Genomic DNA, 12,094 nt, shown 5'->3' on the forward strand with positions numbered 1-12,094 from the left:
TTTTTTTATAGGGAGGGAAAAAAATGTCATTTGTTTCGTGAATAATTTTCGATGCGACCCGAATCAACATTGGGTGGTGGCTCAGTGACCAGCCCTGTCTCGGCGCTGAAAGAGGGGATGAGTAGAGTGGCTCAGTGCTGAACGTTACCAGGGAGGGGGCTGGCGGCCGCTGGGGCCCTGCAGGAACCAGTGGCCTTCAACCACGGTTATGCCCCCACGACGCCCCGGGGGAGGGGGGTAACCTGGGGAAAGATTCCGCCGCGAGCCGCCTAACGGACTGAGTCATCCGTGCACGCGATAGTCCTGACGTCGCGGTTACGCAATGGAATATGGCGGTTTCGTTGAGCGGTTGGGGCTGCGGAGCGAAGTGCTTCTCACTGCAGGTGAGTGAGGGTTGGGAGTGGGACTGGGAAATCGTTTGACCCATTGCTCGGTCTGTCGACATTACCTTTTTCTCTTTTCCTGGTGGTGGGTGAGTTGTTATTCCCCCACTTCCCCCCTCCCGGATATTACACTGCGAGATCTAACCGCTGCTCACTAGCGCCGGACTGGGAGGAGAAGGAGGAGGAGGAGGTGGTGGTTGCAGCGCGCGCCGCAGCTCGAGCACCCAGACCTGCGCCCTGGGGAAAAACAATCAGCCTCGCGGCTCCGGCCCTGGGGAAAACAATCAGCCTGGCGCGCCCCTGGCCCCTCACCTATCGGCTCCTATAGTCCAGTTCGCGCAGGAACCTGAGCTTCAGGCAGCAGTAAAGGGAAGAAGCAACTGGAAATAGGATCCTAACGACTGTTCTGATGGAGTAGAGGGTTGATGGGGGTGTTGGTATTGATGTAAATTGTTTTTCACTCGCTGATTGGTAATGGTTTTGCTTGATTAATTGTTAATAATTTCAGCAATGTAATTGTCATCGTTAACCTGAACCCTTTCACCTGTTGACATGCATTTGCAGCGTATTCATTACTCCATATATTCTGATATGAAATGATACTGAGTGTGATTTAGTATATGTTTTGAAAACAAGGAATTTAAATTAATATGTATTGATCTTTTGAATCTTCTGCTTGGCAAAAGACATTGTATCTTGCGTTTTTTTAAGAGCAAGTCATGCGAATCATTTGAGTGGAAATTATTTGACCTATTTTCCTAAACCACACTTAAATATCAGCTCTTAATCCATTGAAGTTGTGGATTGAGTTAATATAAACCTTCATTTATGCACCTCTTTTAGTGAATCTTCATTTATGTACTGCCCAGCTTTATTTTGGGTTCTTTTATATGTGTCATGAAATTAACAATGCAGGATGTATATGCTTATAATTTTAGATTGGGTGTTGATTGCCATTGTATTTAGTGTAATTAAAGAAAATGACCTCATAGCAGTCTTAAAGGGAAGATTGTTGATATCGTTTATGATTAGTTGTAAAGTGGACTCAGGTATATTGGAACATCAAAATATATTCAACATGGCCTGATTAGGATTAGTTATTTTCTTTTAGTAACTAATTTTCTCTCTGTCATTTGTATGTGTTTTTGTTCTGTGGGTATTTTCCACAAACTATAAATTAATATGGAATTATAGATGGTGATGCCCTATTTAAACTGTTGATAAATTGTTCTAAGCATTGCCCCACCACACAAATGACCTACTTTTATTTCTGTCTTTATCTCACTCCTGATCTAACCAATAGAGATAATAGGCCCCAAAACATAAGTGCTGAAAACACTTAGCAAGTCAAGGGCATCTATGGAGGGAGAAACAAGAGTAAATGTTTCAAGCTTGTAGACCTTTCAAATAGATCTTTGACAAGGTGTTATGTGATTTGTTCCATTGTTTTTCTTTTTATAAGCATGCTTCCAATTGAATTTCCAAAGAAGTTTATAAAGTTAAGTAGCAAGTATGTTGAAGTGGGAACACACTGCAAGGTCCAACTGTATGCTGGTTAGGTGGATTAGCCATGCTAAATTGCCCCTTACTGTCCAAAAACGTGTAGGTCAGGGGATTAGCGGGGTAAATGCATAGGGTTAGGGGGATAGGGTGGGGGGGTGGGTAAGGTGCTCTGTCGGAGAGTCAGTGTAGATGATGGGTCGAATGGCCTCCTTCTGCACTGCAGAGATTCTATGATTCTATCCTTCCAGCATCTACCCTGTACTATCTCCTCAGAATCTTATGTGCTTTGATAAGATTGGTTCTCATTCTTTTTAACAGCAGAGTACAGGCCCAACCTGTACAACCTGTCATCATAATCCAACTCCTTCATCCCAGGAATCAGCCTTGTGAATCTTCTCTGAACTGCTTCCAATGCAGGTATATCCTTCCTCAAGTAAAGAGACCGAAACTGTGCACAATACTCCAGATGTAGTCTTACTAATATCCTGTACAGCTGTAATTTGACTTCCCTACTTCACTTTTATACTCCATCCCCTTGAAATGAAGACCAATATTCCATTTGCCTTCTTAATTATTTACTGTACCTGTTAACTGTTTGTGATTCATGTATAATGCCACCCAGGTCCCTCTATCACAGCATTCTGCCGTCTCTCCATTTAAATAATAGTCTGCTTTTCTATTCTTACTGTAAAAGTGTACGACCTTACATTTTCCCACATTACACATCATCATTTTTGCCCATGAATGAAACCTATCTATATCATTTTGCAGACTCTTTCTATCTTCACAATTTGCTTTTCTACCTATCTTTGGGTCACCAGCAAATTTGACCACAGTTTCATCCCTTCATCTACGTAGTTGAGGCCCCAGCACTGATCCTTGTTACACTCCGTTAGTCAGAGATGTGGTGGCCTAGTGGTATTATCGCTAGATCTTTAATCTGGAAACTCAGCTAACATTCTGGGGACCCAGGTTCGAATCCTGACATGGTGGAATTTGAATCCAATAAAAATATCTGGAATTATGAATCTACCTGATGATCATAAAACAATTGTCAGGGAAGGAAATCTGTCATTTTTACCTGGTCTGGTCTGCATGTGACTCCAGAGCCACAGCAGTATGGTTGACTCTCAGATGCACTCTGAAATGGCCTTGTATGCCATTCAGTTCAAGGACAAGTAGGGATGGGCAATAAATGCTGGCTAGCCAGCAATGTCTGTGTCCAATGGATAAAAAAGATGAATGTAGTTTTCCAGCCTGAAAATGACCTATCTATCTCAATTCTGTCTTGTCAGTTAACCAATCCTCTACCCAAGATAATGTACCACCCCCAGAGCCATGAGTTCTTATTTTGTGTAGTAGCCTTTTATGTGAATGCTTTTTTGAAATCCAAATGCATTAAGCTGACTGGTACAACTTTATTCATCCTGTTATATCCTCAAAACATGTTTTTTCAAAAACACAAATTCATGTTGACATTGCCTGATAGTATTCTGATGTCCTGCTATTCTTTCCTTAATACTTATTAAAACAATCCAGAGAGATGGATAGAAGTAGAAACTTCAACAAACACTTAACATACAGAATGCTGGAATTGCACTGTAATTGAAAAGAAAAAAAGACTAATCTGTCAGTATTGTGCTATAATGCCACAATTATGAATTTATGTGGTAAACTTATGACGAAGAGGAACAGCTGAAAAATGGGATTGGAGACAGTCATTGAAGTTTGGGCAGCCCCACACTGCAAATTCATTTAGGAAATAACAAGTACTGTCACCTTGAATGCCTGGGTTAGAAAATAAAATCTAGCCTTTCTCAAATTAACAAAACATTAAATCATTAGTAGTGTTCATTCATATTTGTACCCCCACCCTGTCTTAAATACTGCAGTTTCAAGACTTGAATAAGTGCTAGTTGGGCAAGTTCCAACCATTTACATGTGATGTTTGAATGCATTATTTATTCTAAGTAATGATCTCAGACGATGAACATTCAAGAGGAAAGAATTCCAATTGTGGGCATATTTATGAAATTATTTTGATTTGGCTGCCAAGGATGATCTACACTCTTACAGAGATTCAAACATGAAGCCACAACTCGTTATGACTCAATGAGTTACAACTGTTTGATCAAGGCACCTGGTGATTCTTCAGTCTTTGAAGTAGACAGAAACAAAAATGAGTTTAAATAGATCTTGAGAATGAGGGGAGGGACTTTGGGGTGTGGGATTTTCTAGATGCAGTTTTATTTGAGCTTTCACAAAAATATTTTGCTCTAAAAATACTAGCACTATAGTTTGAATACTGCTATTTTCATTTGCTAATGAAGCTCTTTTGAGATTATACTGATGTTTAAAAATTTTATATTTAGGGCTTCTCCGGGTTGAGATTTTGTAAAACATCTGTGTAGAATCGTCAATTTGTGTAGTTTGTGAAATTTTAATTTATATTTCTGATCCTTGCTGTGCATTTGATGTTACTGTTTAATTTCTCTGACCCTTGCTTTTATCTGACTTACTTCCCCTCTTACACATCTTTTTATTCAACCTCTATTGGTGCTTATTTAATTGCATAATCCCCGAAGGTCACGCCCTGAAACCTTGTAAATCATATCCTCTGCTACAAAAGTAAAAGTGCCCTTGGTACAAAAAAAACTTGTTACATTTATATCATAGCTTTAACGCAGTAAAACATACTGGGTGATATTGAGACATAGAGGGAGATATTAAAATAAGTAAAGTTTTGGGACATGTCTTGATCAAGAAGAAATGGAGACAAATTTAGGGAGGCCTAGGTGGCTGAAAGGACTGCTGCCAATTGTGGGGCGAAGAAAATGGAGACTAGACTGAGTCCTCTGATGTTTGTAGTGAAAGAAAAGTTTACAGTGATAGAGAAGGGAAAGACCAGGATGGTGGGGGTTAAAGGCAATAGCTTCCATCTTCTCAAGGTTCATTTGAATGGAACTTTGGCTCATGCTGGGGCAGTAGAATGACCATGAGAGTCTGTGGTGAGGTTGAAGTGGGTGTGATCAGCGTGCATGTGGAATCCAATGTTATGTTTTTGATGGCTGTTGTAGAGGGGCAGCATCAAAGTGAGATATAGGAGGGAGCCAAGGATAGGTTTTTAAAGAAACTCCAGAGGTAAGGGTGGCACAGTGGCTAATACTACTGCCCCACAGCATCAAGGTCTTGGGTTCAATTCCGCTCTTGGGTGATTGTGTGGAGTCTACGCATTCTCTTTGTCTGTGTGGGTTTCCTCCCACACTCTTAAGATGTGCGGGTTAGGTTGATTTGCCATGCTAAATTCCTTGTTAGTGTCAGGGAGATTACATTGCAGGGTAAATACATGGGATGAGGCCTGGGTGAAATTATTGTTGGTTCAGGCCTTATGGGCCAAATGGCCTCCTTCTGCATTGTAGGGATTTTATGTGTTACCAGCAGATAGATAAATTCAAGATATATGGCTAAGACTGGATAGGGAGGAGAGGACCCACGTGGGGTTTGACCTACAGCGGGACAGTGGAAAAGTTGAGTGCCATTTAAAGTCCGCAAAGAAATTGAGAATGATGAGGTAAAAGTGCATCGTGGTCACAGTCATCTAAGATGAAAATCCCCTTTCCCATAACAATGAATTAAGAAGAAATGCCCTAAATAATTATTTTACATTGTCATATTACACAGTTTATGAATCTGACAAAGCACATTGTGACATTATATCTGGGCAAGTTACATTAATCTCATGTGTCTATTTCCTTTTGGATATCAGCAGATAAAGTAGGACGTTCAGTGTTGATGTCGTTTTGGAGAATCAGGTTTTGATCTACTTAGGAAGCAAATTAGGCCATTCAGTCCCACAAGCCTGTTTCACCATTTGCTTAGATCATGGATCATGTACTTCAGCTCCACTTACCTGCCTTTGCTCCATTTCCATAAAGACCCTCAAAAATCTATTGATCAGAGAGAAAATCTTTTGATTTTTCTAGGAAACTTCAGTGTTTGTAATTGAGGATGGTTATGTACAAGATTTAATAGCTGTTTTTTGAGATAAATATAAACTATTGTTTTGTAAATGCAATTCAAAAGTGAAGCCCACTAATTAAGATCCTGCAGAGAATGTAAGAAGCCAGTGTCCATTAATCAGAGAGCAGATGTTACATTGCCCTACTTCTTAAAGGCAGTTGCACTAAAAATACTGCCTTGTAAATAGAACACTTAAACTTCATGTATTTCAGTGAGATAAAACACACCAGGAAAGAGGAGAAAATTAGAAAATTATTTGGCTGATGCAGTGCTCAAGTAAATAAACTTGTTTGATTGTGCCTTGGACAGGTAATGTTAGAGATTGGGCACCTGACAAGAATTATACAAATATTCTTTTTCATAAGAATGTGAAATTTTGTGTGCTTCAGCTGTAGAGTATCGTAAAGTTACTCTATTAGGAATGTGAGGTTAAATAAATTGTCTTGTAACGATATTCTGACTTTTTAAACCGGCCTTCTGACAAGGTTGATCTGCTTACTGCATGAAGATTTTGTTTTTTTCAAAAATGAGTGCAACTCTTCGGTAAAATCAGGAATTTGGTAGTAGTTCTTTACTAGTTGTTTCCAGAGGCAACTACCACATTGCAGAGTAACTATCTGTAAGGCTTTGTATTTACAACTTTAAGTTTCCTGAAAAAATCAGTTTCATTTATCAGATAAAAATTGTGAAAAATAGATTTTGCAATTAATTTCTAAATTTAAAAAAAACACCATTTACTGTGTCAGGAAAAAATTTTCAAGGGTTTAGAGTCTTCTCACTTTTTGCATCAAGTTTTTAAAACTCTCTGTTCAACTATATCAACAGTTACATCATCACTTTTGAGTTGACAGGAAAGCTTGTTTCCAAAGGTTGTTTTCAGCCAATGAAAAATTATTTCCATTCCAAAATTGGTGTGAGCCAGAACAAAGTTGATGTGGACGGAAGTTAGATTAAATTGGATAGAAATAAAATTCAAATCGGAGGGGTTGTACTAAACAAAATATAGTGTGACAATTATAAAGTATTGACTTATTTTATAGTTTAGTGTTAATATTCTACTAATAAAGCAATTCCTGGCTTTGGTTCCAACACATTATTTTCAACATTGCTAGTGTGCTGGAATCCCAGTGATTTACTCAGTGAGATGTGAATTTTCCTAAACTTGCCAGTGATCTAACAGTTAATTTATTGAATAGATGATGTGAATATTTCTTGCTGGTAAATTAGAGGACTGAGAAGCAGAAATGACATGTGATGCTCTTTTATTCTTTCATGGAATGTGGGCATATTTGGCTAGGCCAGCATTTGTTGCCCATCGCAAATTGACCTTGAGAAAGATGTAATGAGCTCCATCTTGAATGCTGCAGTCAATATGTTGTAGTTACCCATGCGAGGAAGGGATTTCCAGGATTTTGATCTAACAACAGTGAAGAAATGGCAATATAGTTGTCAGTTAGGCTTGTGTATGGCTTGGAAGGAAACCTGCAGTTAGTGGTGTTCCAATGAATCTGCTAACTTGGCTTGAGTATTAAAGACCATGGGGAGCTGCTGTAAAAGGAGGCTTGATGAGTTTCTGCAATGCATCCTTTATATGGTGTATACTATTGTAACTGTCAATGGTGAAGGGAGAGGAATGGTGGATAGGGTCAAGTGGTCTGAGTAGATAATACCATTTTGAGATCATGAGTTATCGATTCTGCCAGTTAGTGGGCTAGGTACAAATTGTGTTTTCAGAAAAATGAATTTGGAATCATTTCTATAACTGGGAACTTCCCAGTTAAATTGTTAAAAACTGAAATAAATTTTAATTATCGTGCAAGTTGCAATATTCAGCTTTTGTACATGGATACCCCTCCTGTTGCAAGATAAAATACATTTTCATAGCAGTGTTCTATTAAAGTTATATTACTGTTTAGCTGCTAAATATCTGATGTTCAAAATCATGGAAATGGATGATAGAGAAAAGATGTTTCCATACTTAATTGTACAGAGATCAAAAAGTGATCAAATATGTGTATTTGTGCTTAGATGAATAAAAATATTGCATACATGTCTGTCAAACCTGGATGTTTAAATTTAGGTCAGAGGGAAATTATATTTCTTTGAATAGTTACTTGCATTGGGCCAGTAGGCTGACAAATGGCGGATGGAGTTTAATTTAGACAAATGCGAGGTAATACATTTTGGTAGATTGAACCAGAGCAGGACTTACTCAGTTAATGGTAGGGCGTTGGAGAGAATTACAGAACAAAGAGATCTAGGGACACATGTTCATAGCTCCTTGGAAGTGGAGTTACAGGTAGACAAAGTGGTGAAGAAGGCATTCGGCATACTTGCTTTCATCAGTCAGAACATTGAATACAGGAGTTGGGACATCTTGTTGAAGTTGTATAAGACAATGGTAAGGCCACACTTGGAATACTGTGTGCAAGTCTGGTCACCCTATTATAGAAAGGATATTATTAAACTAGAAAGAGTGCAGAAAAGATTTACTAGGAAGCTACTGGGACTTGGATTGAGTTATAAGGAGAGGCTGAATTGCCTGGGACTTTTTTCTGTGGAGCATAGGACGCTGAGGGGTGACTTTATAAAGATCTATAAAATAATGAGGGGCATTGACAAGGTACATAGTCAGTATCTTTTCCCAAAGGTAGGGGAGTGTAAAACTGGAGGGCATAGATTTAAAGTGAGAGGGGAGAGATCCAAAAGTGTCCAGAGGAGCAATTTTTTCACACGGAGGATGGTGAGTTGATTCAAGCTGCCAGAGGTAGTAGTAGAGGCGGTTACAATTTTGTGTTTTAAAAATCATTTAGATAGTTACATGGGTATAAGAACATAAGAAATAGGAGCAGGAGTAGGCCGTCTAGCCCTTCGAGCCTGCCCCACCATTCAGTAAGATCATGGCTGATCTGTCATGGCTCAGTTCCACTTTCCTGCCCTCTCCCCATAACCCTTAATCCCCTTGCCTATCAAAAACCTATCAACCCGCGTCTTAAATGTATTTAGCGAGGCAGCCTCCACCACTTCAACGGGCAGAGAATTCCAGAGATTCACCACCCTTTGAGTGAAGAAGTTCCTCCTCAACTCCATTTTAAACCGCCCCCCCCTTTATCTTGAGGCTGTGCCCTCTAGTCCTACTGTCCTTTCTGAGCGGAAGAGCCTCTCCACCTCTATCCTATCCATCCCATTCATCATCTTATATGTCTCAATGGGATCTCTCCTCATTCTTCTAAACTCTAACGAGTACAAGCCTAGTTTATTCAGCCTCTCCTCATAGCTCAACCCCCTCAACTCCAGTATCAGCCTAGTAAACCTTCTCTGCACTCCCTCCAAGGCCAAAATACCCTTCCGTAAGTGCGGCGCCCAAAACTGCACACAGTACTCCAGCTGCGGCCTCACCAGTGCCCTGTACAGTTGCAGCTAGACCTCCCTACTTTTATATTCAATCCCCCTCGCTATGAAGGCCAGCATCCCATTCGCCTTCCTGACCACCTGCTGCACCTGCAGGCTGGGTTTTTGCGACTCATGCACGAGGACCCCGAGGTCGCATGCTGCAGTTTTTCGCCATGTAAGTAATAGTCCTTCCTACCATTATTCCTACCAAAGTGGACAACTTCACACTTGCCAACATTAAATTCCATTTGCCAGTTCCTGGCCCATTCGCCCAGCCTATCTAGATCCTTCTGCAGACTTTCCACGCCCTCCGCACAACTTGCTGTTCCACCAATCTTGGTGTCATCAGCAAATTTCGACACCATACACTTGGTTCCCTCCTCCAGATCGTCTATATAAATGGTAAATAGCTGAGGCCCCAGCACCGATCCCTGGGGCACTCCACTAGCCACCAACCGCCAATCCGAATAGCACCCATTGACCCCCACTCTCTGCCTCCTATTTGACAGCCAATCCCCTATCCACGCTAACACCCTACCCCGAACTCCATGCCTTCGAACCTTCTGTAATAACCTCTTGTGCGGCACCTTATCAAACGCCTTCTGAAGATCAAGAAAGACCACATCCACCGGCTCTCCTCTATCCACCGCCCTAGACACATCCTCATAGAACTCCAATAAATTCGTCAGACACGACTTCCCCTTAACAAAACCGTGCTGTGTCTGCTCTATCAAACAGTTGTCCTCAAGATGCCTCGCTATTTTCTCCTTGATCACGGATTCTAACATCTTACCTACAACAGATGTTAAACTAACCGACCTATAATTCCCTGTCTTTTGCCTGCCACCCTTCTTAAACAACGGCATAACATTAGCCGTTTTCCAATCTTCCATCACTTTCCCGGAATCCAGCGATGTTTGGAAAATAATCACCAAGGCATCCACTATCACCTCCGCCATTTCTCTCAGAACCCTTGGATGCATTCCATCCGGTCCTGGGGACTTGTCTACAATCAGTCCCTCCAGTCTGTCGAGCACTGCCTCTCTAGTAACAATAATGTCATTCAGGCCCTCCACTCCTACCATCTTTCCATTGCGAACACCCGGCAAATTATTCACGTCCTCCTTCGTGAAGAGCGAAACAAAAAAGTTATTCAATGCCTCAGCCATTTCCCCATCCCCTACCACTAAGTCCCTCCCCCTCATCCTCTAAGGGTCCAACATTCACCCTAGTCAGCCTCTTCCTTTTTATATATTTATAAAAGCTCTTACTATCTTTTTTATATTAAGCGCTAGCCTAGCTTCGTAGTTTATCCTACCCTTCTTTATCAACTTCTTCGTCATTCTTTGTTGATATTTAAACCTCTCCCAATCCTCTTCTCGCCCACTACTCTTAGCTACTCTAAACGCATCCGCTTTTAATTTAACACTTTCCTTTATCTCCTTCATTATCCACGGCTGATTATCTCTCCTCCTACGATCCTTTTTAACCATCGGAATAAATTTCTGCTGAGCACCAAGAAAGATCTCCTTAAGGATCCTCCACTGTTCCTCAGCAGACCTACCTTCCAATGCACTCCCCCAATCAACATTCGCCAATTCCTCTCTCATCCTACCGTACCCCCCTCTGTTCAAACAAAGGACACAGGTCCGGGAACCCACTTTCTCCTCCTCCATCTGCATCAGAAACTCCACCATACAATGATCACTCTTCCCAAGAGGATCCTTCACCACAAGGTCCCTAATTCTACCTGCCTCATTACATAATACCAGATCCAAGATAGCTCGCTCCCTCGTCGGCTCCAACACACACTGTTCAAGGAAACTATCCCGGCAGCATTCCAAGAACTCTACCTCAAGCCCACCGCGTCCAACATGGGTCGACCAAACAATATGTAGATTGAAATCCCCCATAATTATCGCCGTTCTATTCCTGCACGCCACATTTATTTGCACGTTAATAGCCCGCCCCACCTCCAGATCATTATTTGGGGGCCTATAGATGACACCCACCAGCGTCTTCCTCCCTTTGCTGTTCCTAATCTCCACCCACAACGATTCCACTTTCTGCTCTTTGGCTCCTATATCATCCCTTACTACCACCCTGATGCTATCCTTAATCAGTAGAGCTACGCTCCCCCCCTTTTCCCTCTCGTCTATCCTTCCTAAACACTTGATACCCCTGGACATTCAGCTCCCAGTCCCTGTCACCTTGCAGCCACATCTCTGTAATGGCCATCAGATCATATCCATTTGTGCTGATCTGCGCCACCAGCTCATTCACTTTATTCCGAATGCTTCGTGCATTCAGTTAAAGTGCCTTCATCCCAGCCTTCACCTGTACCCTATTTGCCGGAACGCCACCATCCTTACTCACGCCCCCTACTCCCTTTATTATTGGGACATCCTTGGCCTCTTCCCGTACCTGTACCCTCTCCTTTACTTTCGACCCTGTAATTTCACCTACAACCCCCCCCCCCCATTAGTTTAAAGCCCTATCTCCAGTCCTATCTACACGATTCACCAGGACTCTGGTCCCAGCACGGTTCAGACCAACCCCATCCCACCTGAACAGGTCCCATCTACCCCAATACTGGTGCCAATGCCCCATAAATTCAAACCCATTCCTCCCACACCAATCCCTGAGCCACCCATTCACTTCCTTAATCTTATCAACCCTACGCCCGTCTGCACACGGTTCAGGCAGTAGTCCAGAGATAACCACCTTGTCGGTTCTACTTTTTAATTCCATTCCCAGCTTTTCATACTCCCTCCCCAGATCCTCAGTTTGCGTTT

At 41.7% G+C, this 12,094-nt stretch overlaps 1 protein-coding gene across 4 annotated transcripts in view; it reads left to right on the plus strand.

Moving 5' to 3' along the window:
* Positions 1-295: 295 nt before the first annotated feature.
* Positions 296-12,094, plus strand: part of LOC145353369 (cyclin-dependent kinase-like 5) — a 208,296-nt gene continuing 196,497 nt past the window's right edge. For 2 of the 4 annotated variants that reach the window (XM_080204064.1, XM_080204067.1), the window contains exon 1: positions 296-383. The gene's annotated coding sequence lies outside the window, so the exon portion shown is untranslated. Of the gene's footprint in view, positions 384-608; positions 855-2,204; positions 2,304-12,094 lie in introns of those variants that run through there. The other 2 variants (XM_080204066.1, XM_080204065.1) reach the window with 2 other exon arrangements.

The sequence above is a fragment of the Carcharhinus amblyrhynchos genome, chromosome 15 (assembly GCF_965287045.1).
Source record: "Carcharhinus amblyrhynchos chromosome 15, sCarAmb.v2.hapA, whole genome shotgun sequence".
Classification (NCBI taxonomy): domain Eukaryota; kingdom Metazoa; phylum Chordata; class Chondrichthyes; order Carcharhiniformes; family Carcharhinidae; genus Carcharhinus; species Carcharhinus amblyrhynchos.